The 27,635-nt window shown below is 45.0% G+C and overlaps 1 long non-coding RNA gene across 3 annotated transcripts; it reads left to right on the top strand.

Annotated features, from left to right (window-relative positions):
* The first annotated feature begins 130 nt into the window (after nucleotides 1-130).
* Nucleotides 131-24,668, top strand: LOC142905889 (uncharacterized). Of its 3 annotated transcripts, XR_012929893.1 has the most exons (5): nucleotides 164-322; nucleotides 12,677-12,793; nucleotides 16,555-16,677; nucleotides 17,920-21,018; nucleotides 24,356-24,668. It is a non-coding gene; the product is annotated as an uncharacterized LOC142905889 (long non-coding RNA). The 3 variants fall into 3 exon arrangements; XR_012929894.1 differs by lacking the exons at nucleotides 17,920-21,018; nucleotides 24,356-24,668 and adding an exon at nucleotides 17,494-17,583 and having other exon boundaries at nucleotides 131-322; XR_012929892.1 differs by lacking the exon at nucleotides 24,356-24,668 and having other exon boundaries at nucleotides 138-322; nucleotides 12,703-12,793; nucleotides 17,920-19,063.
* Nucleotides 24,669-27,635: the final 2,967 nt, after the last annotated feature.

Genomic DNA, 27,635 nt, shown 5'->3' with positions numbered 1-27,635 from the left:
CCCCCTTCCCCCCCCGCCCCTCCACATTCGCAACCCCCCATGCCCCCTCACAACCCCCCATGCCCCCCCTCGCGACCCGCCCCCTCACCCCCCATGCCCCAACCCCCTCCCCTCGTCACCCGCCCCCTCACCCCCCATGCCCCGCCCCCCTCCCCCGCTGCTACTTCCGCTTAGGCCGGGGCCGAGTGGAGGCGGCGCGCGCTGTGGATTGTGGGTGGCGAGCGGCTGATTTGGATTCCAGCTCACGGCCACCGTCAGTGGCTCGCGAAAGCTTCTGAAGCGGCGGCTCGCTGGGCCTCCTCTACGTCGACTCAGCCTGAAGGTGAGAACCTCGCGCGGTGTGTCCACATCAGCAGTGGCGGCGGCGGCGGTGGGGGGAGACAGAGGAGGCGCCTGGCCCACAGCCGTCACGTTCTGCTGAGTTTGCTTCAAGCAGAGCTCGGCCCTGCTGCTGCTGCTGTTGAGAGGCACTCCCAGAGGGCCGTGTGGCTGATGGGAATTATAGTTGTGGTTAAATTATAGTTGTGGTTACAGTTCATAATAACGGTTTTTGGGTTAGATCGCGTTTATTTATAAATGTGTCGTAACCCTCCACCACCCGACACGGCCAATCAGCAAAAAAAGTGTCACGTTGACAAAAGACAAATAATTAACTACTTTAGCCCAGTACTCAAACTGTAAATGTGGATTCACTCTTCAACACACCGGTGGGCTAAAGTAGTGAATTATTTGTCTTTTGTCAACGTGACACTTTTTTTGCTGATTGGCCGTGTCGGGTGGTGGAGGGTTACGACACATTTATAAATAAACGCGATCTAACCCAAAAACCGTTATTATGAATAATATTGGTCGCGAAAGCCTACGTGTTAAACTGTGGTTACAGTTGTTGGTCGTGGTTATTGTTGTGTGGTTGTTATTGTGGTGGTTGTGCAGGTGGTGGCACACGAGTTAACCCATAGCACCAGGGTCTAGCCCTCCTCTTGTACCTAGCCAGGCAGAGCAGTCAACCCATGGCACCTGAGTCTGGCCCGTGGCCTCCTCCTGCACTTAGCCTGGCACAGCCGTCAAACCTTGGCACCTGAGTTATTGTGGGGACATCACCGCCACGTAGTGGTGAATGGCGACAGTTGATGTGTGTGGGCTTGTGTGTGAGTATGATGGTGAATGCGTGAGTATGATGGTGAGTATCATGGCGAGTGTATCATGGTTAGTTAGTAATACTGAGTGTGAGTTTGACTAATTCTCCTCTCTCTCGCTGTCTCTGCTTTCCCCCCTAACTACCTCGCCTGGTGTACAGGAGGTTGTGGGTTCGACCCCGACCCTGATGCCTGCTGTATATTTGGAGTTTGCGTGTCTCTGTCTCTCCCCGTGGTCGTGTGGACTTTTTCTCCGGGTCCTCCGGTTTTTCCCTCCACATTTAGAAACATTCGTTTAAAGTTTTTACTTAAAACTTTCGTGACTGTGATGATGAGCCACTTCGTTGAGCTATCATTGGTGCCAAATCGCTTCTGAAGAAGAGATGTTTAGCTCAGTGGACCTTAGTCTAGTTTTCTCTCTCCTTCCCGAGCACAAGAACAAGCAGGAGCAGGGGTAGAAGCATTCTCCACTTAGTGGTGGTGACGACACCACGGCGCTTGTGCCAGGATATGTGCACCACAGATATCCATCACATAGAGACCCATAGAGTCATCACACATAGACCTATACACTCACCACGCACATACCCTCAGACTTGCACAGAGAACCATAGACTCACCACAGAGACCCATAGACTCATCAGACAGAGAACCACAGACTCAAACAGATCCACAGACTCGCACAGAGCCCTATAGACTCACCAAACAGAGACATAGACTCACCAAACAGAGACATAGACTCACCAGACAGATACCCATAGACTCAATCGTACCCATACTCACACAGAGACCCATAGACTCACCACAGAGACCCATAGACTCACCACAGAGACCCATAGACTCACCACAGAGACCCATAGACACATCAGACAGAGACGCATAGACTCACCCCACAAAGACGCATAGACTCACCCCACAGAGACCCATAGACTCAGAGAGAGACCCATAGACTCACCAAACAGACCCATAGAATCACCACATAGAGACCCATAGAGTCATACAAAAACGCATAGACTCATCACACAGAGAACCACCGAATCAAACAGACTCGCACAGAGCCCTATAGACTCATAAAACAGACACACATAAACTCACCACACAGAGACCCACGGACTCTCACAGAGACCCATAGACTCACCACACACACATCCATCGACTCACAGAGAGCCCCAAGGGCTCACGTGTGTGGTTATTTAGTTGAAGGTGGAGGGGGATTACCAGCCCCTTGCACCCATCCAGAACTCCCTGTTGCCACTGTGTGGCTGCGAGGCGACGTGAGGTTTACAGCTGGTCAGGTTTGGCGCCCCCCCCCCCCCCAAAATGGCATTTCTCACAACCACCGCCGCGTTATCGACCGTCGCCATTCGCCAATATGTGACAGTGACGTCACCACGGCGCCTGTGCCAGGCCAGGTGCACTTTGAAGCCACGTGAAGTGTCGAAGGCTCGCTGACCGGAGGTCCTGGAACAGACCCAGGTGCCATGGGTTGGCTGACTGAGATGACTGGCAGATGCACCACCTGTACCCCGTACTGTGCCAAATTGCTGCATATTTATCATCCGGTGTTCCGCTCGTTGTTGTGAGCGTCACTCCTCCGTTGTTGGTGGAGGGCGACTGTCTCCAACTGCCCAGTAGAAGCGTCCTTCACGAGCCTCCCCCGCAGAGGCCGATCCCAACACCGCTGGTACCAGTCGTCGGCAAAGCCCACTCAGCTCCATATCCTCCCGTAACGCATCAGTCCGCCTCCACTCCAGCCCATGGCGTTCCCGCCCATCCCCCTCCATCCACCCACATACTCACCTACCGGCTTACTGACGCACTCACCCACTCATATCTGCTCACGCACCCACACATTACATTTTAAATGCAGGCCACGCAAAGCATCGTGATCAGTTTACACCAAAATCTACTCTCAACCACTTAAACCACATATTCGTGAATGATACGCACCCTAATCTGCCACTACGGTTGTGTGCAGGGTGTTGTGATGTCACGTAGTACGACGTTTCTCCTGGTCCCCCCCTTCTCCGTTATAACGCACCGTCTATCTATGGCCTCGTCGCATTGGCCTTCATGGACGAGTGGTGATGGTGAAAGATGATTCAGCGGTGGACACTGAATTTACCGGGGCCCCATTTAACGTTTAGGTGACACGGGACACGGTACGTGAAGAACCTTTTATCTTTCGATTTAAAGCTTTCGTGACTGCAATGATTCATCTTCTTTGGTTCTTTCGGTAAAGTCACGTAGAATTAGAATAAAATAATAAATTGATAAAATAAAATAACACAATAATATTCTCATGACGTTTCGGCCACAACACAAGCGGCCTTCATCGGGTGAAGGGACGAGACTGTCTGGTAGGACAGCGCTGGAGTGTTGTCCTACCAGACAGTCTCGTCCCTTCACCTGATGAAGGCCGCTTGTGTTGTGGCCGAAACGTCGGGAAAATATTATTGTGTTATTTTATTTTATCAATTTATTATTTTATTCTAATTCTACGTGACTTTACCGAAAGAACCAAAGAAGATGAACCTTTTATCTGTCCTGTAAGCAGACTCCTCTGCGTGGGATATTTAACACCTCTTAATGCACAGACAACAGCCAACTCAGCCTCGCCTGCCGGAGGAGCTCACTGATGATCGGACAGTGCCCAGATCTCTCAAGCATCTGTGAGCTACTCGCACACAAAGATCCCCCGTGTAGCCTTTAACAGACTGTTGGGGCAAGTGCTTTATAACATCATCAAAGGGGCGCTGCAATATGATGCAATCCAAATCACCGATCAGAGATTTTCCTATATATGGTCTTTGTTGATCGTGAATCAAGACTAATTGTATTGATTCCACTCAATCGATCCTGCAGCAAGCTCAAAATGTCCGATTTTATCTGCAATATTCTGCGTTTCACAGATCATACAAAGCAACGGTATTGATGCCCGATTTGTATGAGCGGGTGGGTGGCAGGGTGAGTGGGTTTTTGAGTGGGTGAGTGAGGGTGTGGGTGGCTTTAGTAGTTGAGCGGGTGGGTGAGTCAGATAATGAGGCACCGCAGTGGCGAGATGTTAACTCCCTCGCCCAGAATACAGGATGTAATCAATTCGATCCCGACCCTGAAGCCTGTATATTTGGAGTTTTCATCTTCTTCCGTGGTCGCATCGATTTTTTTTATTCCTTGGGATTTGTTTTACACGTAGGCTTTCGCGACCAATATTATCCATAATAGAGGGTTTTTTGGGTTAGATCGCATAAATATATAAATGTGTCGTTAAAACCCACCACCACCCGACACAGCCAACTAGTAAGGGTTGTCACGTAATCAGAACATGCCAATTTATCACTAGTACAGCACACCGGTGTGTTGGAGAGTCAAGCCACAACATTTACAATCTGAGTACAACTTTTCGCCAGTAATTACAACTAGCTTCATCAGGCGACAGCCAGATTTGTGGAGAAGTTAGTCTGTTTCGTTCCTTATAAAGAGGCATAGATGTGGTGACCACACTTTGGCGCTCTTGATGCAAAGTGGGGAGGGGGGGAGAGATTAATGAGTCAACGTACATTATGCATGCGCATTATGTGAACCCTTTGCGCTTGTCCTTCTGGTCCATTGTGTGCATTAAAATAGCCGGGTTTTCCCTCCGCATTTCAAATCAACATGCGTTTAAAGGATTTGAATGCAATAAATGTTTACGTGATAAGCCACTTCGTCGACCTATTATTTGTAACCAGGTCACTTGCTATACCTCTGTGTGCCTTACCTGGTAAAAAAAAAAAAAGTTTAGTTTCAGTTTATTGGATGGTTGAGTGGGTAGGTGGGATTTTGAGTGTGTGGGTGGGTCAGTTGGAGATTGAGTGGGTGTCAGGGTGAGTGGGTGGGTAAATTGGTGAGTGAGTGAGTGTGTTTGAGATCCAGTGGGTGGGTTTGTGAGTGGGTGGGTGAGTAGGTGGCTGAGTCGGAGTGTGGAGTGCCATGGTGGCGAGATGTTAACTGCCTCGTCTTTTATAAACGAGGTCATGGGTTCGATCCCGACCCTGACGTCTGTATATTTAGAGTGAGTGGGTGTGTAGGTGGGTGCATAGGTAAGTTCTTGAGTGAGTGGCTTGGTGTGTTGATGAGTCAGTGGGTTAGTGAATGAGTGGGTTTGTGAGTGGGTGAGTGAGTGTGTGGGTGGCTTTAGTAGTTGAGTTGGTGGGTGAGTCAGATAATGAGGCGCCACAGTGGCGAGATGTTAACTCCCTCGCCTGGTATATTGGAGTTCGTAGGTTCCCCCCAACCCTAAAGCCTGTATACATTTGGAGTTTGCATCTTCTCCCCATGGTCGGGTGGAATTTTCTCCGGGTTCTCCGGGTTGTCCCTCCGTATTTAGAAACATGCATTTATAGAATGTGGCTGCTATAACGTTCTACGTGAAAAGCCACTTCATTGAGCTGTTATTTGTGGGCAGATTGCTTCTGATAAAGATTTATATAGCTGTGGGCCTTACCTGGAAAAAAAAATCGTTTTAGTTCAGTGTTTTTTTATGATTGGCTGGGTGCGTGGGTGAATGGGTTGGTGTGTGGGTGGGTGGATGAGTGGATGGGTGAGTAGCTGGATGCATGAGTGTGAGTTATAGATTGAGAGAGTGGCTTGGTGAGTGTGTGAGTGGCTCGGTGGTTGAGTTTGTGGGTGGTTGAGTAAGTAGCTGGTTGAGTAAGTGGCTGGTTGAGTTAGTGGGTGGTTGAGTTCATGGGTTGTTGAGTTAATGGGTGGGTATTTGAGTGGGTGGGTGTGTGGGTTCATGGATGGGAGAGTCGGAGAATGGAGCGCCATTGTGGTGAGATGCGAGCCACTTCACCTGGAAAACAGGAGGTTGTGGTTTCGATCTCGACCCTTCTGCCTGTATATTTGGAGTTTGCACGTTCTCCCCTTGGTCGCATGGATTTTTCTCCATGTCCTCCGGGTTTTCCCTCTGCATATAAAATCAACATGCATTTATAGGATTTGGCTGCAATAAATGTCTACGTGATAAGCCACTTCGTTGGCCTATCATTTGTAACCAGGTCACTACTGAAAGTGATGTACAGTATATAGCTCTGTGACCCTTACCTGGTAAAATAAAATTAGTTTAGTTTATTGGCTGGGTTGGTGAATGGGTAGGTGGGTTGTTGTGTGCTTGGGTTGGTGGGTTAGAGATTGAGTAGTTGTCAGGGTTGAGTGGGTTTGTTGTGAGTGGGTGGGTGAATGGGTGGCTACGTCAGATAGTGGAGTGCCATTGTGGCGAGATGTTAACTTCCTCGTATTTTATGCAGGAGGTTGTGAGTTCAATCCCGACCCTGACGCCTGGAAATTTGGAGTGTGCATGTTGTTCCTGTGGTCGCGTGACATTTAATCAGAGTTCTCCGGGTTGTCCTGCTGCATTTAGACACATGCATTTATAGAATTTAGCTTCTACGTGAAAAGCCACTTCATTGAACTGCTATTTGTGGTCACGTGGCTTCTGAAAAATATCTATTTTGCTGTGGGCCTGACCTGGTAAAATAAAAAAAAATATTTAACATTTAGTTTAGTTTGTGGATAATTGGGTGGGTGGGTGAGTGGGCAAGTGCATGGGTGAGGGCCTGGGTGGGTTTATGGGTACTGAGTGGCTGGGTGAGTCAGTGCCTGGATGCATGTGACGGTGGGTATTTAAGTGAGTGGGTGACTGTGTGGGTTAGTGGGTGGGAGAGTCATATAGTGGGGGGCCACAGTGGCGATATGTTAACTACCTCGCCTCGTATACAGAAGGTTGTGGGTTCGATCCTGACCCTAATGCCTGTAGATTTCCCTCCACATTTAGAAACATGTATTTAGAGGAGTTGGTTGCTATAAATGTATACATGATAAGCCACTTTTTTGAGCTATAATTTTTGGCGATGGTGCTTCTGAAAACGATATTTATAGCTCAGTGGGCCTGACCTGGTAAAATAAACCTGGTTGAGTTAGTGGGTGGTTGAGTTAATGGGTGGTTTAATTATTGGGTGGCTTTATTATTGTTTGGTTGAGTGATGGGTGGGTGGATGATTAGTTATTTGGGTAGTGGGTGATTTGGTGAGTCGGTGAGTGGCTGAGGGAGTGGGAGGTGGTTGGGTGAGTGTGTGGGTTAGAAATGGAGTGGGTGGCAGGGTGAGTGGATGTGTAAGTGGGTGAGTGAGTAGGTGAGTGGCTGGGTAATTAGGTGAGTGGCTCGGTAAATTATTGAGCAGCTGGGCGAGTAGGTGAGTGTATGGGTGAGTGTGGGTGGGTATGTGGTTGGGTGAATGAGTGTGTGGGAAGGAGGTTAGGTGGGTAGTGGGTGGGTTATACATTGAGTGAGTGCGTTAGTGACTGGGTGAGTGAGTGGGCAGGTGGGTGGGTGAGTGGGCAGGTGGGTGGGTGAGTGGGTGGGTTAGCAATTGAGTGGCTCGGTGAGTGAGTGCTGGGTCGGTGAGTGGGTGAGTAGGTGAGTGTGTGGGTGTTAGTTAGTGGGTGGGTGATTGATGGGGTGGGTGTGTGAGTGAGGAGATGGGTGGGTGGGTTGGTGAGTGCATGAGGGAGTAAGTGGGTGGTTGGGCGAGTGCATAAGTGAGTGGGTCAGTGAGTGGGTGTGTGGGTGTGTGTAGATTAGTTTGGTATGAGATTGAGTGGGATGCTGGGTGAGTGGTTGAGAAGATAGGTGGGCAAGTTAATGAGTGAGTGGGTGGGTTAGTGGAGGGGTGAGTGACGGGTTGGGTGAGTGAGTGAATGGGTGAGTGACGGCTGGGTGGGTAATTTAACATGGGAAGTTGAGTGGGTAAGTTAGCGTGTAAGTGAGTGGATGGCTGAGTCAGAGAGTGAGGCGCCAAGGTGGTGAGATGTTCACTATTTTGCCTAGTATACAGGAGGTGGTAGATTCGATCCCGACCCTGTCGCCTGTATATTTGGAGTTTGCAAGTTCTCACCCGTGGTCGCCTGGATTTTGTTCTAGATACTCAGGGTTTTCCCTCTGCATTTAGAAGCAACATGTGTTTAGAGGATTTGGCTGCAATAAATGTATCTGTGATAAGCCACTCGTATATCTATCATTTGTAGCCAGGTCTATTCTGAAAAGGATCTATATAGCTTAATGGGCCTTGCCTGGTGAAATAAAAAGTAAATTTCAGTTTAAAGCTTTCATGACTGCAAGGATTCATCTTCTTGGTTCTTTCGGTAAAGTCACGTAGAATGGGAATAAAATAATAAAATTAAATAAGACAATAAAATTCTCACGACGTTTTGGCCACAACACAAGTGGCCTTCTTCAAGTGAAGAGACAGGTCTGTCCGGAAGACAGAGCTTGAATGAACGCTGACATGCAAGGACCGCGTCTATTAAGCTGTGTGGGCGGAGTTAAAATATGAATTTGCATGTTACCTGCATCACCTCCGGAGAGGAGGAGGAAGGGGGCTGGGAACACAGGCAGAGAGGAAACAAGAAAAGGGGCAAGTGCAACAGCCAAGGTGCGCTGTTGTGTCCTGAGTTGCCTTATGACTATGCTGTAAACTGGACTACTATATAATACAATATTATACCTTCCAATCTAAACTACATTGTATAACATCATATCATAGACAAATTCCACTTTTGAATTATACAATGCGTTACTTTACACTACCCTATACTTTAGATTATAAACTATTAGACTTGTGATATTACACTATGTCTTATTCTATGAACCCAACTATATACCACACTGATGTATATTCATTATGCAATTACGATGCTATATATTGCCTTATGAGTTATGTTAAACATTACAATGTTATACTATTAATTATTATACTACATGTTGTAAACCATACCATTGACCGTGGTGTGAGAAGTATTAAGAGGCAGTGCCAGCGAAAGGGCTGCGGTCTGAAAATCACCATAAAATACAATCAATTAAGAACCGAAATGGTTTAAAACATCTTTCCAATGGTTACTAAGCCAGAATCCATCTTCTCGGTTGAAATTGTATCTGTGCTTGTATATGTGGATGGCCTCATGAACGAATCTCTCATGGTAGCCGGTTGGCTTGCAAAGAACCTCTGTCTTGGAGAAGTCAATGTCATGTGAGCCCACTGAATTATGACAGTGATCTGCCACGGCAGAGGAGTTCGTCCTACCGTGTTTCAAGTCTGCTTTATGTTCGCGGATGGGGTCTGATATATGTCGTGTGGTTTCTCCAATGTAGCTGCTACCACAGACGCACTTTAGTTTGTAAACGCCCGGGTACTGTATGTCTGGAACCACATCCTTTACAGATGGAACCAGATCACGGATTTTTTTGTACTGTGTTGAATTGGACCTGGATTTTGTGTTTATTCAGGATTTTGGAGATATTTTTGTGACCCCCGCAATGTACAGTGAGGGAAAAAAGTATTTGATCCTCTGCTGATTTTGTACGTTTGCCCACTGACAAAGAAATGATCAGTCTATAATTTTAATGGTCGGTTTATTTGTGGTGAAGGTTGTTTTGAAAACGAGCTACGTAGCTCATTGGGCCTAACCTGGTAAAATAAACATAATTTAGTGTGTAGGTGAGTGGGCGGTGGGTGAGTGAAATATTGGGTTAGAGATATAGGTGGGTGGCTTGCTGAGTGGGTGAGTGGCTCGGTGGTTAAGTTAGTGGGTGGTTGAGGTAGTGGGTGGTTTAATTAATAGGCGATTTAGTTTGTGAGTGGTTGAATTATTGGGTGGTTGACTGATGGGTGGGTGAATAATTCCGTGGTAATGGGTGAGTAGATGAGTGGGCGGGTGGTTGGGTGAGTGGGGGATTAGAAATTGAGTGGATTGCAGGGTAAGTGGATGTGTAAGTGGGGTGGGTAAGTAGGTGAGTGGCTGAGGGAGTGGGCAGCTGGTTGGGTGAGTGGGTGGGTTAGGAATTGAGTGGGTGGCAGAGTCAGTTGATGTGTAAGTACTGGGTGAGAAGGTGAGTGGCTCATTGAGTAAGTGAGTGGATGGGCGAGTAGGTGAGTGGATGGATGAGGGAGTGAGTGGGTGGGTGAATTAGTGGGTGGGTGAGTGGATGTTTGGGTGGGTGGATGAGTGAGTGAGTGTGTGGGTGAGTGAGTGAGTGAGTGTGTGGGTAGGTGGTTAGGTGGTTAGTGTGTGGGTTATAAGTTGAGTGGGTTAGTACCTGAGTGAGTCGGCGGGTGGGTTGGTGAGTTCGTTGTTGGATGAGTGGGTGAGTATTAGTGGGTAGGTATGTAGGTGAGTGATTGACTGTGTGGGTGGGTGAGTGAGTGAAGAGATGGGTAGGTGGGTTGGTTGGTGGGTGCGTGAGTGAGTAAGTGGGTGCGTGAGTGCATAAATGGGTAGGTGAGTGAGTTAGTGGGTATGAGATTGCGTGGGTGGTTGGGTGAGTGGTTGAGAATTAATTTTGATGAGTTAGTGGGTGGGTGAGTCGGTGAGTGAGTGGTTGGGTTAGCGTATGGGTAAGTGAGCAAGTGGTTGGGTGAGTGTGTGGGGTAGTGAGTGATTGAATAAGTGGGTGAGTGAGGGGCTGGGTGGTTGGCTTGGCTAGTGAGATTGGGTGGGTAAGTGAATGGGTGAATGGGTGTATTGGTCGGTGAGTGTGTGAGTAAGTTAGTCGGCACGTGATTGAGCGGGTGGCTGGCTGAGTGCGGGAGAAGATGGGTGGGTGAGTTAGTGGGTAGGTGAGTTGGTGCGTGGTTGGGTGAGTGAGGGGGTGGTTGGGTGAATGGGGGAGTGACTGGTGGGTGGGTAAGTTAATGTGGGAGGTTGAGTGGGTGAGTTAGTGTGTAATTGGGTGAGTGGGTCAGAGAGCGGGGTGCCACTATGGTGAGATATTAACTACCTCACTAAGTATACAGGAAATCGTGTATTCGATTCTGACCCTGCTGCCTGTATATTATGAGTTTTAATGTTTTGCCTGTGTCTTCGTAGATCTTTCTCCGGGTCCTCCAGATTCATCCCTCCCCATTTAGAGTCAAGATTTGTTTAGAAGAAATGTCAGCTTGATAAGCCACTTCGTTCACGTATCAGTTGTAACCAGATCACTTCTAAAATGTTTTATATAGCTCTGTGGGGCTTACCTGGTAAAATACAAAATAGTTTAGTTGTAGTTTATTGGATGGGTGATTGGGTAGGTGGGTAGTTCGGTGCGTGGGTGGGTTAGAGGTTGAGTAGGTGCCAGGATGAGTGGGTGGGTGAGTAGATAAGTGGCTGGTGAGCAGGTGGGTGGGTGAGTGCATGAGTTATAGATTAAGTGGGTGAATGGGTCAGTGTGTGATTTGGGGCATGAATAGGTGATTGGGTGGGTTAGTGGAGTGTTGAGTGAGTGGGTCGTTGAGTTAGTGAGTGGGGGGTATGCAGGTGGGTTCGTAGGTAAGTGGTTAAGTGAGTGGCTGGGTGTGTTGATGAGTGAGTGGGTTTCGCGATTGAGTGGGTGCCACGGTGATTGGGTTCATGAGTGCTTGGCTGGGTGTTTGAGTGGGTGGGTGGGAGGCTGAGTCAGAGTGGAGCGCCAGGGTAGCGGAATGTTAACTCCCTCGCCATTTGTATAAGACATCGTGGGTTCGATCTCGATCGTGACGCCTGTATATTTGGAGTTTGCGTGTTCTCCCTGTGGTTGCATGGATTTTTCTCTGGGACCTCCGAGTTTTTCATGCATATTTAGAAATATACATTTAGAGGCTTTGGCTGCTATAAATGTCCACGTGATAAGCCACTTCTTTGAGCTATCATTTGTTTGCCACGTCGTTTCCGACAAGGATCTATATAGCTCAGTGGGCCTTGCCTGGTGAATTTAAAATAATTCAATTGTAGTTGAACTATTTTAAGTGAATAGGTGGATGAGTGGGTCGGTGGGTTGGTGAGTGGCTGGTTTAGTAAGTGAGAGGTTGGATGAGTGGGTGGGTGGTTGAGTTGTTGGTTTAGAGATTAAGTACGTGGCAGGGTGAGTGAGTGGGTGGTTGAGTTGTTGGTTTAGAGATTCAGTACGTGGCAGGGTGAGTGAGTGGGTGGCTTTACGAGTGGGTGGGTGGGTGGATAAGTCAGAGAATGGGGCGCCATGGTGGCTAGGAGATGTTAACTGCCTCGCCTGGTATATTGGACTTCGTAGGTTCGATCCCGACCTTGACGCCTGCTGTATATTTGAAGTTTGCATGTTCTCCCCGTGGTCGTGCAGATTTTTCTCCGGTTTCTCCAGTTTTTCCCTGCACATTTAGAAACATGAGTATTTTGAGCATTTGGCTGCTATACATTTCCATGTGATAAGCCACTTCGTTAGGCTATCATTTGTGGCCAGGTCGGTTCTGAAAAATAGCTCTGGTAATATAAAAAATGGTTTAATTTATAGTATACATAGGATTGACTTCCCAGGAAGTAACACTCATTGTATAAACCCCAGAAGAATATTGTTTTGAGTCACCTAAACCAGAATGTGAACTGATATATTCGTATTTTCAAGCGAGGTTCTTGGCCACAGACCACCTGGACAAATATGATGTAGTTTAGTTTGCATATGAATTATTACTTGGGGTTTGTTGACATGATAAAGTTAATGTTTTCTTTGACAGGTCTATTGTGTTGTACACTCTGACAGGGGCTCAGGCTTGTTGGGGCAGCATCTGGCTGAAATGCACCTTCACAACAGGAAGATTGGAGAGAGGCTTCACAAGGAAGAGAAACTATCGGTATTGAATCATGAAAATGTAAAACATGTGGAAAACTAGGCCCACCGATCCAACCCTAGCATCATGTCAACTATGTATTATGTTGACATTCCTTCGCACTGAGAGTAGGCATGCTAATCGGATCTAATGAATATGTGTAAACAGGCGATTTGTGTGTAAACAAACACACATTTCATACAGCTGTTTATTAATCGTAAAAATCAAGCGATTGAGCTAGTGAATGAGATAGACACATGCTGTCATTATTTCATACATGAACACAACTAGCCAGCCAGCGGTCATGCTTTTCCACACCTAATCACATTCATCTCTTTGTTTTAGCCATCTTTGTGATGAAGGGAACTGTATTGTTCATGTGTGTGCAATGTACTTTTCAGAATATGAATTATGTTGGGTAATATATGAATTATGGCTATTAAAAGTATCTGTATTTAAGTCCATCAGGGCAAACTCTTCTGCAAAGGAGACTTAGAGCATTCAACATTGCGTCCCTTTATATTTTTGCTAATCGCAATATTTTTCGATTTAAAGCTTTCGTGACTGCAGGGATTCATATTTTTGTTTCTTTCGGTAAAGTCACGTGGAAGGGAAATAATAAAATAATACAAATAAAACATTATATAATAAAATTTTCACGAAGTTTCGACCACAACGCAAGCAGACGTCCTCAGATGAAGAAACAGAGCTGTCGGAAAGACAGCGTCTTAATGAACGCTGGGTAGTGTTCATTAAGACGCTGTCTTTCCGACAGCTCTGTTTCTTCACCTGAGGACGGCTGTTTGCGTTGTGGCCGAAATGTCGTGAGAATTTTATTATATTATGTTTTATTTGTATTATTTCCCTTCTACGTGACTTTGCCGAAAGAACCAAGAATATAATCGCAATATGTTCAGGAGATAAATGTCAAGGTCTGCTAGCCAAAAGAAGGCTTTAGGAGAGAGTTCATGTAGTTTTGCTATTCATTCATTAAAGGGAAATAGAGTAAATGCTAAAATAAATGTTTTCAGCTAATTATTTATATACGCTAGATTTACAAGTCTATAATGTACAGAAAATACCATGGTTGGCCAGACCATTGCTCGGCATCTGCATGTGGCTCCTGGGCAGTTCAAGTGTGGCTCTGCAGAGGCGCTGCTAATTTGTAACTCTTCAATTTAACTTTATATGAAGTGAGAACAATCTGGTATCGGAGGCAGGCCATGAGTACTCCCAGGGCACTGAGATTTCTAAAGTCAAAATTCCACAGCCAGTCGACACGAGTCAACTTCTGTATGGCTAATCTTTATCTCTTGTGGCTCCCGCGGCCATCTGAAGATTATGGTATGCTGCTGGTAGGGTCAGGAAAGTTGGTCACCCTTGGTATATATCTGTATATGCGTTGATGATTTTGTGCAATGTTCAGCTGCTCCGTCACGACAGGGGTCCCAGTCAGTTTGAGACTGCTAAATTAAGGTTCTCATGTGTTTTACAGATTTTGATAAAAATTTCAGTCTTGAATTTCTCCCAACAGGTATAGACCCTGGGCAGGAGGATGTAGAGTATGTGGGTTTCATACGGCTATATGCTGTGGTTACATCCCACATGTGATCTCCGCTTTAAAGTCATGAAACTGGTTGTAGCCCATTTAAATTTGAATATACCCGTTTAACACGTAGGCTTTCGCGGCCAATATCATCCATAATATCGTTTTTTTTTTGGGTTAGATCGTTGAAATATAAATTTGTCGTTAAACCCGCCACCGACAGCCAATTCGTAAGGTTTGTCACATAATGATGGTGCAATTCTATACAGCGATCATTGAATCCATCCTCACCTCCTCCATAACCGTCTGGTACGCTGCTGCCACTGCCAAGGACAAGAGCAGACTGCAGCGTATCATCCACACTGCTGAGAAGGTAATTGCCTGCAATCTACCGACCCTCGAGGACCTGCACACGACAAGGTCTATGAGGCGTGCGAGGAAGATTATGGCCGATTTCTCCCACCCTGGTCACTCTCTGTTTCAGCTACTCCCCTCCGGCAGAAGGCTTCGGTCCATCAGGACCAAAACCTCACGCCATAAAAACAGTTTCTTCCCATCTGCTGCTGGCCTGTTAAACAAGGCCAAGGGCTAACACTGTTTTTAACATTTGATCTACATAACGACACGTTGCTGATATTAACTATGTTTCCCTATTTGTATTTTTAAATTATATCTTAAAGCTATTTTATATTCGATATTTATTTAATTTTATATACTTCAGCCCCTTAGTGTTAGACTTTTAACCCTTATTATAGTAAGACTTGTTTAAAACTTATTTAAGATTTTAGATTCCTATATGTTGAATGTATGCACCATCCTGCCAAAGTAAATTCCGTGTCGGTGTGAACTTACATGGCGAATAAAACCCTTTCTGATTCTGATTCTGATAAACAGAACATTCCAATTCGTGAAGGGCTCACAAGTGACGTCATCACATCTATCCCTCCAAGGAATGAAACAGGAGGATTTCTCTATGAATTTGGCTGTCCACCTAATGATGATAGTTGTAAATACCAGCGAAACGTCATACTCAGATTGTAAATGTTGTGGATTTTCTCTCCAACACTTCGGTTTGCTGTTCAAGTAGCGGATTGGCATGTTCCGTTTACGTGACAACCTTACTAATTGGCTGTTAGGTGGTGGTAGGTTTAACGGCTCATTCATTTTTATGCGATCTAACCCAGAAAAAACTATGTTATAGATTTAATATACCCTTTTGTTGAAGGACAGCCTGGGTGACCAAAGTTTTATAGGAACGGCAATAATGTTTACTTGATTAAATTAGTTTTATCATGGAGCGGTGAAATCAGCTGTTGTTCAGATGTCAGTCTAATTAGTATTACATCGTAGAAATATGAGAGTCCTTTGTGTAATATTCTATTAACCACTGATGATGGTAACATTGGTTTAAGGTTACATTTTAAGAAGAACTAGATTGGCGTACATTTTATCTTGTGTAAGTACACAAATTTATAAAACAATATATTTGATAAAAAAATGCATATATTTTCTTCCATTGCACACAGTTGTACCATTGATAACAGGGCACACAGTTACAACTGACATCACCAGATATCACTGAAGTTCCCTCAGAGATCGATCTTGCATAACCAGTGTTCACGTAATCAGTTATGTTTTCGCTAATTACCAATTACACTCAGCCGGGTTTGAGAGACTTGTATGAATGTATGTTGAACTTCCTTTCCACCGTACATAGCCAACCGTGCTAAACGGAGGTGTGGGAATTAAGCGCAGAACCTATCGTTAGGATCAATGCTGTTGTAATTTTTTTATGAGGATATCAATTGGTGGCTAAAATGAGATGTTCAAAGACTACAGCATGATAATCGGTACATAACATGAGTGTCGAATTATGTCTTAAGAATTACCCAGCCATTTGTACGCAAAATTCAACGTTTCTGGGTGACATCTTAAGTCCGTGTTCTTCATTGCAAGGCCCGTGGGCCGGTGGCAGTCCCTGGTGTCCTTTTTACTGCGACCCCTGACGTGCAGTCCCCGACAATACACACAAGTGAAAACACCCCATCATGCTGTCAAACCCCCCAATGGTTTCAAATGTGAGATGGCTCTTTCACTGATAATGTCTTATTCGCGAAAGTGGCCCCCCTCCGAAAATGAGTGAATATCACTGTTTTAGGTCAAGGATTGGCCAAATAAAGTAGGTATTATTTGCTTATGTTTCTAAATGTCCGTAATAAAACTATATTTATGCCACCAGCTGAATGAGTGGCAGGAGGACTGGGTGACGTTCTTCTCACGGCAGCAACTGCAGCTTCAGCTGGACATGATAGAGAAGGACTACGGTGAACGGGAAACCTGCGAGCTCTGGTCTCGGCTTCAGGTTCGTAAGCTGTTTCACTCTCGCCCTTAACCCTTTCCTGTTCCGAGACGACTGCTCATTTCAGGATGGGTCTCGTTCACCACCGAATCTCGGAACCCGCAAGCGGTTCAGCGGTAATTTTATTTAGAGAGGCATAGCGCCGTTGTTTTTAAAGACATTGTACTCGCCGCAGAGCACCGTAGCAACAGGACAGCACTCTATTATAGCTGGTACCAAACTGTGCTACACACGTTCCCGCACGGCCTTGTGGGATCCTCGGTACTAATAAAGTTAATTAATATTTACTTCCTATTACGTTCCGATGACGTACACGAGATTCAGCGGTGAACGGGATGCACCCCGCAACTTGCGGTCATCTCTGAGCAGGAAAGAGTTAATACATGCAGCAGTGTAGCTCATCATGTGCACAGCCATATGGGAAACCCATTTGATCGCAGTGGGTTTTCGAGGTGACTTTAAAGGTAAAGTGGTGTTTCACACGCAGGCTTTCGCGACCAATATTATTCATGATAAAGTTTTTTTTGGCTTAGATCGCCCATTAGTAATGTTTCTGACATGAACAGAACGTGCCATTTATGTTATTGCTTCGGCACTCTGGTGTGTTAGAGAGGAAACGCGGAACATTTTAAAATGAGTACGACCTTTCGCTGGTGATTACAACCAGCATCATCAAGCAATTGCCAGAAGCGTTCTAACTTCTGGCAATTGCCTCATTGCAATTGGAGGTGGGTGTACGACGCATGTAAATTTATGCGATCTAACTCGAAAAAAACGTTATCATGAATAAAGCGGTGTTGTTTTTTGCGTGGTGTGCAGCTTCGGTTGGGGGATTTTTTCCGGGACGTAGAGGTGGTTCTGGCACTGCTCCACGGTGATATATGGATCCAAGCTGAAGATAATTCATTACACGTCAAATGGAATTCAAACCCTCAGAGCTGGGATATGCTTCAGTGAACAAAAACACATTTGACATGATGTTTACTGTGCAGCCATTGGTGACCAAGTTGAGACCACAGCATTCCTGCACTTAATTCGCAGGAACGTTTGTTGATAGATGGCTCACTGAATTTTGAATGGAGGACCTCAATGGCATTGGCTCGGTGCTCTGACATTGAAATTAACCTCGAGCCACTCAATTACCTGCATTACGTTGAATTTGTTAAAATGTGTTCATTGTTATGTTGTTCGTGCTGGAACAGCAGCATTGTAAGATTTTGAATGTTTGGTGTTGTTTGGGTACAGGATGTTCCAGGAGCTTTAGCTCTACGCTTCACTCATCCTACCACGCTCTCATCCCAAAGTCACAAGGCTTCGGCAAGAACCAGAAGCTCTAGCAACTCTTCCACTACCTGAACCACTGGAATTACTTTGGGACAGGATACCGAGGGTAATCCATCTCCACCATGCGCAGTCTCCTCAAGTGAATGAACGGTGCAGGAAATCGTGGGCTATGGTGTATAACTATAAAAATTCTTATCGGCCATGATATACATTGTTGAATAAAGGCCTTCCCTAAGCCACCAAATAAATCTCACAAAACTAGTCCATTTAATTGCTGTGCAATGCCCTAGGCATTCCACGTGAGTGTGACCGGGGGTCCCTTTGTTCCGCATCCTGGCCATGATATCCGCGCGAAAACTGGGTCAGTTAATGTTAGAATCAGAATCTTTAATTAGGCTGGACGAATCTGATGAGCTATGAAGCTCTTTTTTTCACAGATGTCCAGTCGGGGCGAGTCAGAAAGTTACAACAACAAACAGCAATACAAACAGATAGGAGGGCAAAGTAAAGGAACGCGAAGCAAATTTTGACTTAAAACTTTCGTGACTGCAGGAAATCATATTCTTGGTTCTTTCGGTAAAGTCACGTAAATAGAAAACAAAAAACAATAAAATAAAGACCACTTGTGTTGCGATTGAAACGTCCTGGGTTTTTTGCTTTTATTATTTTCAATTTATTTTTTATTTGTTATTTTTCAATTTATTTTTTTATTTAATTTGAATTTTATTTCTTTTCTATTTACGTGACTTTACCAAGAATATGAACGCTAAGCAAGTCATGAAATGAAAATATATAAGAGTTCAAATTGCATTAGTGCATCAATTCCTGCCAAATTTTTTTATCACCAAATGCCATTTTGGGCAAGGCAGCATAACAAAAACAATCCCAGATGTTTGGCTAGTACCAGTTACAGTGTATGTTTTTGTTGTTGTTTTGCTATGGGAGTAAACCCATGCAGAGAAAGGGACCAGAATTAGGAAAGCGATGCCAGGCACTCCTTCAGAAGATGCCATGCACGGGCGTGACCACTGCACCACCCTGACGCCCAAACAAATGTAATTCAAATAATCTACAATACTGGAAAAATAAACCCTATTAGTATCAACCGAATGTCTGGACAATCTGACCCCCTCTACACAAGTAACAGTTGAGAGTCAACGCTGTGATGTTGTGCGATTGGTGCAAGCGACCCATCGTTGTGTTTTAATGTTGAGCGGTTAAACTTGCACTGTTGTGGGGTGAGGTCAAGTCCAATGGCTGCTTCCAGCGGTGTCAAGGTGAGCGTTTTGAAGAGGCTCGCGAAGGATGATACTTGGCAGTTGGGTGCAGTCTCCCTCCATTAACAACAGAGGACAGAGGAGCGACGCTCACAACAATTGGCTGAGCACTGGGCGTATACAACGCATGAAGTCGGCAGCAAGTTTATCTCAGGGAGTTGACCCGCACACGACAACTGGGTCTGTCCCGTGTGTTCACGCTATTACGCGGTTGCCTTCATTTAGGGAACGCGCACCGCCATAAGGCGACTTGTGAGCAGTCGACGCCGAACTACTTTCTTGAGCTGCGCGGTTGAGCGAGACGAGACGGTAACGCGGCGGCGTCCCCTCAAGTTGTTTGTAACCCAATTCTGACTGCGCTTGGACATTCATTACGGGGGAAATAGTTTTCGCTTAGCGCGGCACTTTTCAGGAACGCATCTACTGCGTTAAACGAGGACCCGTCGTACAGGTGCTGTGCACACTGTACTGGGAATCAAAATCTGTTTTGACCCTGGAGAAATCCGAAGCGCTATCAAGCTCTCACTCACAGGTGTCCAGTAAGAGGCGGTGGGGGGGTCACCAAGTGACACGCAGCTTGACCGTGGAGTAGACCGCGAGGACGCCAACGTCGCCTAGGCAACGCCGCCCCCCCGCCCCTCTGGCTCTGCCTGCCTCGCTCTGTGCACGTGAGGTGCCAACCACGTGACGCGGGCCACTGCGCGCGTTGCGTCACCGCTCACCGTGGGGGGCCCCTCCGCTACGTCCACATCGTACAGTCGCACATTCATTACTAGTTACTCTTAATCATGTTTATGGTCATCGTCATTAAAGGTGAGTTTAATAGTAATACCACTACTACACAATGTGTGCATTAATATATACAGCATGAATAAAATGCACCTGTAAATATCCTAAGTAAGTTTGACCTGACATTATTGCACAACAATTGCCCAGCCACCGTGGGATGTTTATTCTCCAATGTGTATCTGGCTTTGACCTGACTTATATAAAAGTGCAGCTCTGCAATTGCTTGGTCACACCACCGCTGGTGAAAAGACCTTCATGAGAGCGAACTCTTTACGAGTATTTGGTCTACTTTTCCATATAACAATAGGTTTTACCCTTTCTGGCAATACAACAGGTGTCAAGATGTTAAAACACCAAACAGAATCCTCATTCAAGGAATCCTGTCTGCATTAACCACACGTACTTGTGGTGAACATGGAAACATGCTCTGATAATATATGCATTGTCTTTGAAACTGATTAGTCCACACCAGGACGGTCCCATATTCTACTTTTCCACGTTGACCAGGTGTGTTGGAAGAGCCGGCTGAAAGCCACTCTTTGCTGCATCGCACGTGACTTGCCGATCAGCTAACTGTGGTGTGCCCATTTAGCGACCTCTGGTCTGTGAGTTCAGTTTACTAACCACTAACAGCATGGCAGCTTTCTAAGTGGCTTGTGTGACAATTAACCCATGTCATTATCTCTTGCACAGCCTGAAATAAGTTTTGGCGTAAGGAAAGGAAATTATGACTCACCCACCTGCACCTGCCTTGTGCTCCCAGACACCTAAGGACCTTACTACCGCTGTGAGAAATTGACGGGCGTAGACTGCTGCATGGCGATGATGTATTCACGTCGTTCCTGCTGTTTTCCTCTTTTGCTAGGTGATGCAATTGGTGTGCCAACACCTCCAGATGCAGTTCCTGAAGGACGTGGGCATTCGGGACATGTTCGTTTTGCCTGTGATGAATGAGTTTGTCCAAACACACAGGGAAGTCAGCCTGTTCATCGAGGTGCGTTTCCCATGTTTATTTCACTCGATTGGTCGTCTGTTTGCAAGGTCATGCTCTGCCCAGAGGTCACCCACTGAGATTTTCTTTACCGTAACATTACCGTCACTTGGGTTTGGTGATCGATTCAACGGGGCAAAAATATTTGTAAGAAGCGTAAACATGGCAACGTGATCATTGTCAGACCACGCAGGACCTTCAGAATGCCGAGTATGATCTTTAAATTGATCCTGGACTCGTTCGGGGGATATTTGAACAATTTGAATATTGGGGCGATATTGTCTTGCTACGGGTCTGAGTGAGAAGTCTCCCAGCGGTTTTTTGAGTCCACAATCGAGATTTTTGGGTTAGAGCACGTAAACATGCACTCAATAATACAATAAATATGCACTATATATACAGTGAGGGAAAAAAGTATTTGATCCCCTGCTGATTTTGTACGTTTGCCCACTGACAAAGAAATTATCAGTCTATAATTTTAATGGTAGGTTTATTTGAACAGTGAGAGACAGAATAACAACAACAAAATCTAGAAAAAACGCATGTCAAAAATGTTATATATTTGACCTCTTCTCAATCAGAAAGAAATTAGGTTAGCTTTACATTTGACTGACAGTGAATCAGCAGAATGAAGCAGTCATGTTGTCTATGTGATTCCAATCAGAAGGTGACATTTTTTGTGTTAACATTAAATGAGCTTGTAGGAGAGTCCTGTCTAAAGTATCGAGTTCAAATCGGAGTAGTCTTATCCTCTCTGAGATTTAAGATAGGCTGGCCTTAAAGAGAATCTGTTTAGAATTCGGAGAAGATACAGCAGAAGAAATGAGTGTGAAAGCGATGGGTATTACCTTGTGATCGCGGCATCTTTTGAGGAAGGTCAGCGTCTCGATGATCTGTGACTTCTTGTCCCGTTGTCTGTTAAAAGCTCTAACAGATAGGTGAAAGCCCTCCCCGTAGAGGTGATCAATTCTAGATTTAAAGCTTTTGTGACTACAAGGATCCATACTCTTTGGTTCTATTCGGTAAAGTCACGTAGGTAAATAATAAAACAACAAAAATCACGACGTTTCGGCCACAACACAAGCGGCCTTCATCAGGTGAAGGAACCAGGCTGTCTCGAGGACAGCGCTGGAGTGAAACACAGCCACGCTCAGACCGCGACCGTTAAGCTGTGTGCGAGGAAACAAGGTGCCTTGACAAAGGAATTAGCATAAAAATTAGCATTTGATTGGCCGACTTAGCATGATGAATGGTGTAGAGGTGGTGTACATGCAGGTGCACATGCCGGTTGGTGCGGATTGGAATCACATAGACAACATGACTGCTTCTTCTGCTGATTCACTGTCAGTCAAATGTAAAGCTAACCTGATTTCTAAATTCAACCACCTATCAAAGAAGAACCCAGTTCCACATATAAAAAAACTCGACGTCAACAAAATCGTCATTAATCAGAGTAGAACGCCGATTTCGGGTAATCTGAAAACAGTACTGGCTAGGGGACTGAATTTTGCTGTCACCCCAAAACACATACCAGTAGATGATATCATCTCTCAGGTCGATGTAGCCCTCAAAGGCGTGGGACACATCCAAGCAGACGTTGCGAGAGCTGAAATAGCCACTATTCTTAAGAATGCTAAGAAACCCATTAGTAACATCAGCAAAAATAAACGCTCTGAACTCGCGAATTTAAAAAAAACAGAAGTAATATAGTCATCCTCTCAGCCGATAAAGGCAACGCTACTCCCTAATCGACCCAACTAAACGTCCCTCCCTAAAACCTTCTGCTGCAAGACTCCCTAGATTCTATGGTCTTCCCAAGATCCATAAAGAAGGCTCCTACTACGACCCATCGTATCCACAATCAACTCCCCTACCTATAGACTAGCCCGTTTTCCGTCATATTCCTTGCTGCCTTTCACTGGCAAGACCACCTCAGCAGTACTTAACTCAGCCCAATTGGTCTCTATGGTCAAAGACGTTGTACTGTCCCCTGACGATATCCTTGTCAGCTTCGATGTGGTCTCTTTGTTCACCAAGGTCCCAGTACCTGATACCATTGAAATAATTGAAAATTTGGTCCAACATGGACTAGACGCCGATACACCTGCACTGGTTAGGCACTGCCTCAACAATACCTACTTTACTTGGAATGGCTCCTTCTACAAACAAATTGAGGGTACCCCCCATGGGTTCCCCCTTGTCACCAGTGATAGCCAATATTTTCATGGAGAAATTTGAATCAGACGCCATCCAGACTTCCACCCTCAGACCTTCCCAGGGGAAGATATATGTGGATGACACTTTCGTCATTTGGCCACATAGCCTCCCAGCTTTGAATCTTTTCCTACACCACATCAATTCCAGACATCCCGCCATCAAATTCACCATGGAAGTGGAGAAAGTTTGCAAGCTACCATTCTTAGATGTTCTGTTTGAGAGGAGACCTGATGGCTCATTGGGGCATTCTGTCTACAGGAAACCCACCCACACAGATTCCTACTTGAAACCTGATTCCCACCACCACCCAGCCCAAAAGAATTATCTCATCAAAACTTTATACCATTGGGTTTATTGCATTTCGGACCAACACCACCTGACCAGTGAATTAAAACATGTACACCTGGCCCTCGAAAGGAATGGATACTCTGACCGTACCATCCGCCAAGCTGTTTCTCCCTCCATACAGAAACAACCACTTGATACTCCGGTCAAAACCATCACACTACCATATATAGCAGGCGTTACTAAAAAGATTTCCAAAATTCTAAACAAACACAAGATCCAGGTCCGGTTCAATACAGTACACAAAATTCGTGATCTGATCCCATCCGTGAAGGATGTCATTCCTGACTTACAGTACCCCGGGGTTTACAAATTGAGTTGTACCTTTGGTGATTGCTATATCGGGGAGACAAAGCGACATGTCTCTGACCGAATTCGCGAGGACAAATCAGATTTGAAACACGGCAGAACGAATTCTTCTGCTGTGGCTGATCATTGTCACAACGCTATGGGTGATCATGAGATTGTCTTCTCCGATACCAAGGTTCTCTGTAAACCTATAGGTTATGACCAGAGATGTGTTCACCAAGCCATTCAGATATACAAATACAGGCATACCTTCAACCGAGAGGATAGTTTCAAATTAAGCAACCACTGGAAGCACGTTTTAAATCATACCAAACGTCAACTAATTTCTAACAGCAATTTCAAGTCGTGGTATACCAAGCATATTCCTGCTTAACTTTCTATTTCCCTTTTTTCTACTTCCCCCTTACAGCACATTCTTGCCGATCTTTAATTTTTCTATTTTTTTTCCGTTTCTATTGCACACACACAGTGACCCATCCCCCGCACCCTCTACCCAACAAAAGACGGATTAACTCAGCCCCTCACCCCACCAAGGTCCCCCTACATGGCTCCCCCCCCCCCTCCCTTAACCTGTATTTAAGCCAGAGGTTCCCAGAGCCTCGCCACTTGGTGCAGCGATTTTTTGCTGTGACTGTTTCCACCTGAAGACGGAAGCTTGTGTTGCCTTCGAAACATCATGTTTTAATTTTTTCTTTTATTTAATTTAAATTTATTTTTTACCTACGTGACTTAACCGAATTAAACCAAAGATTATAAAATAAAATCCCCAATTCAGGACCCTACTGTGACTCAGTGTGGATTTCTTGGAGTACGTATTTTATTATAAAGAATTACAGGGGCTTGTTGTTTCTCTTCAACGTGACTTTACCGAAAAAACTAAGAATATGAATTACTGCAGTCACGAAAGCTTTAAATCAAAATTTAATTACAGGGGCTGTTTGATGACACGACTAGGGAGCTGGCTTGCACTGCGGGGAACTTAATATTCAACTTGGATTCTGCAACCCTCAATGGCCTTTTTAAGTTCCATTTGTGCATGTAAAACTCGCACAAACAACCATACCCAGAAACCCATAGACTCCAACAGAGACCCATGCATTCCTACAGACACTCAGACTCACACGGCAACCCCATAGACTCACACAGAGTCCTTTTGACATGCACAGAGACCAATAGCCTCACACAGAGATCCATACACTCAAGAGACCCAAAAACTCACACAGAAAACCATAGATTCGCACAGAGGTCAATAGAATTTTAATCTGAATATTTATTTATACTGGATGAATCTGATGAGCTATGACGATCTGTTTTCACAGACGTCCAATCGGGCGGGTCAGAACATAACAAAAATACAATACAAAAACTCGACAGGAAAGGTAAAATTGTTTAAATATATACAAATTAAACTGAACTGTTTTTATCTTACCATAGACTAAAATAAACCTGTTGGACTCGCACAGAGACCTTAACCACTAAACCTCAAACAAATAAAACCCTCTAAACCTCTAAACCCCGTAACTATCTAAATCCCTAACCATTTAAACCCATAACCATCTAAACCGCTAACCCTCTCAAACCCTTTACCCTTAAAACCCTAACCCACCAAAAACCCCTCACTCTCCAAACCCCTTAGTCTTTTAACCCTAACCTTCGAAGCCATTAAAAACCAAACCCTCAACCCTCTGAATCCCTAACCCTCTAAACCTTGAAACTCTATCCTTCTAAAACCCTAAATCCCTAATATTCTAAATACCAACCAATCTAAACCACAACCCTCTAATGAACTAACCCTCTAGACCCCTAACCCTCTGAACTCGTAACCTTCTAAATCCTCAACTTCTAAAACCCTAACCCTCAAAACCCTAACCCTCAAAACCCTAAATCCCTAATCTAATCCCAACACATTTAAACCCCAACCCTCTAAAGATCTAACCCTCTAGATGCTTAACCCTTAAAACACCTATACCCCTAAAATGCTAACCCTCTAAACACATAACCCACTAAACCCCTAACCCTCTAAACCCATAAATGTTTTTTGGGGTTAGATTGTGTAACTATAAATGTGTCGTTAAACCAGCCACCACCCGACACAGCCAATTAGGAAAATTTGTCACATCAACAAAAAGTGCCATTTAGTGTTGGAGACTAACCCAATATTAGTTGTGAAAGTCTAGGTGTTAAACCCTCTAAACTCTCAAACCACTAAACCCCTAACACTCTAAATCCCTAACCCTTGAAACCCCTATACCTCTAAACCCCTAAACACATACCCTTATAACCTCCTCAACTCCTAACCATCTAAACCATTATTCAACCTCTAACAATCGAAACCCATAAACCTCTAAACACGTAACTCTCTAAACCCTCTAAACTCAAAACGTTCTAAACTCTAACCCTCTAAACACCAAATCCTCTAAAGGACTTTACCCTGAAGACTCCAACCGTCTAAACACCTCACCCTTTAGAACCCTAACCCATAAACCCCAAAAACTCTTAACTGTCTAAACCCTTAACCTTCTAAACCAGACATGGGCAAAGTACGGCCCCCGGGCCGTATACGGCCCGTTGGGCTTTTTAATCCGGCCCGCCGAACTTGTACAAATATTATTATTAAATTAAATTTTACCTTTCTCCTGTAATGCCCCCATTTCCCCATTAGATGGCGCACTTTGACCGGGAGTTACAACATGTTTTTGTATTGTTCATGTTCGTGCAATTTGTTAAATTGCCTTGCAAATAAATGCTTTGCTACCTGTTAAAGGCCAAATCCTTTCATGTTATTATTTTTACACGACATTTATATTAGTTCACAAACACTCCATCCATCTGTTCCTGGCCCGGCCCCTCTGTCAAATTTTAGAACCCATTGTGGCCCACGAGTCAAAAAATTTGCCCACCCCTGTTCTAAACCCTTAAACCCCAAACTGTCTAAACCCCTAAACCTGTAAAACCATAACCCTTTAAACCCCTCAACTTATAAACCTCTAATCCCCGAAACACCGAAAACTCTAAACCCAAAACCTTCTAAAACTCGTAACCTTGTAAACCAAAACACCAAGCAATCAAAACCCATAAACCCCCTAAACCTCTAAACACCGACAGTAACTCTAAACCCTTAACCCTCTAAACCCATAACCTTCTAAACTCTACCAAATAAAAACCTCAACCCCTTCACCCTTAAAACCCTATCCGTCTGAACTCCTCATCCTTTGAAATCCTAACCTAAATACCCCGAAAACCCCAACCCTCTAAACCCCTCACCCTCTAATCCCCTAACCCTCTACACCCTTAACCCACTAAAACCCTAACCCTCAAAACCCCTAATACGCTCAACCCCTAAACATCATAACCCTTAAAACCCCCCAAACCTCTAAACTGCTTACCCCCTAAAAGCCCCAAAACCTCTAAACCCCTAAGTCCATAACCTTATAAACTCCTAACCCTCTAAACCACTAACCCTTTAACAATCAAACCCCATAAACTCTCTAAACACCTAATTCTCTAAACCGAGAACCCTCTAAAACCACAACCTTCTAAACTGTAACCCTCTAAAACTCAACCCTCAAAACCCCTTTACCCTTAAAACCATATCGGTCTAAACCCATCACCCTCTAAAATCCTAACCCATAAACCCCCAAACCTCTAACCCACTGAACCCCTACCCTAAACCCTTAAACACAACATCTTTAAACCCAAAACCCTCTAAATCCCTAACCCTCTTAACCCCTCTACCCTTAAAACCATAA

Source organism: Petromyzon marinus, chromosome 59, assembly GCF_048934315.1.
Source record: "Petromyzon marinus isolate PM22_M1 ecotype Great Lakes invasive population chromosome 59, UKy_Petmar_22M1.pri1.0, whole genome shotgun sequence".
Classification (NCBI taxonomy): Eukaryota; Metazoa; Chordata; class Hyperoartia; order Petromyzontiformes; family Petromyzontidae; genus Petromyzon; species Petromyzon marinus.
Note: the sequence above shows the minus strand (reverse complement) of the source record. Positions and strands in the feature narration are given on the sequence as shown.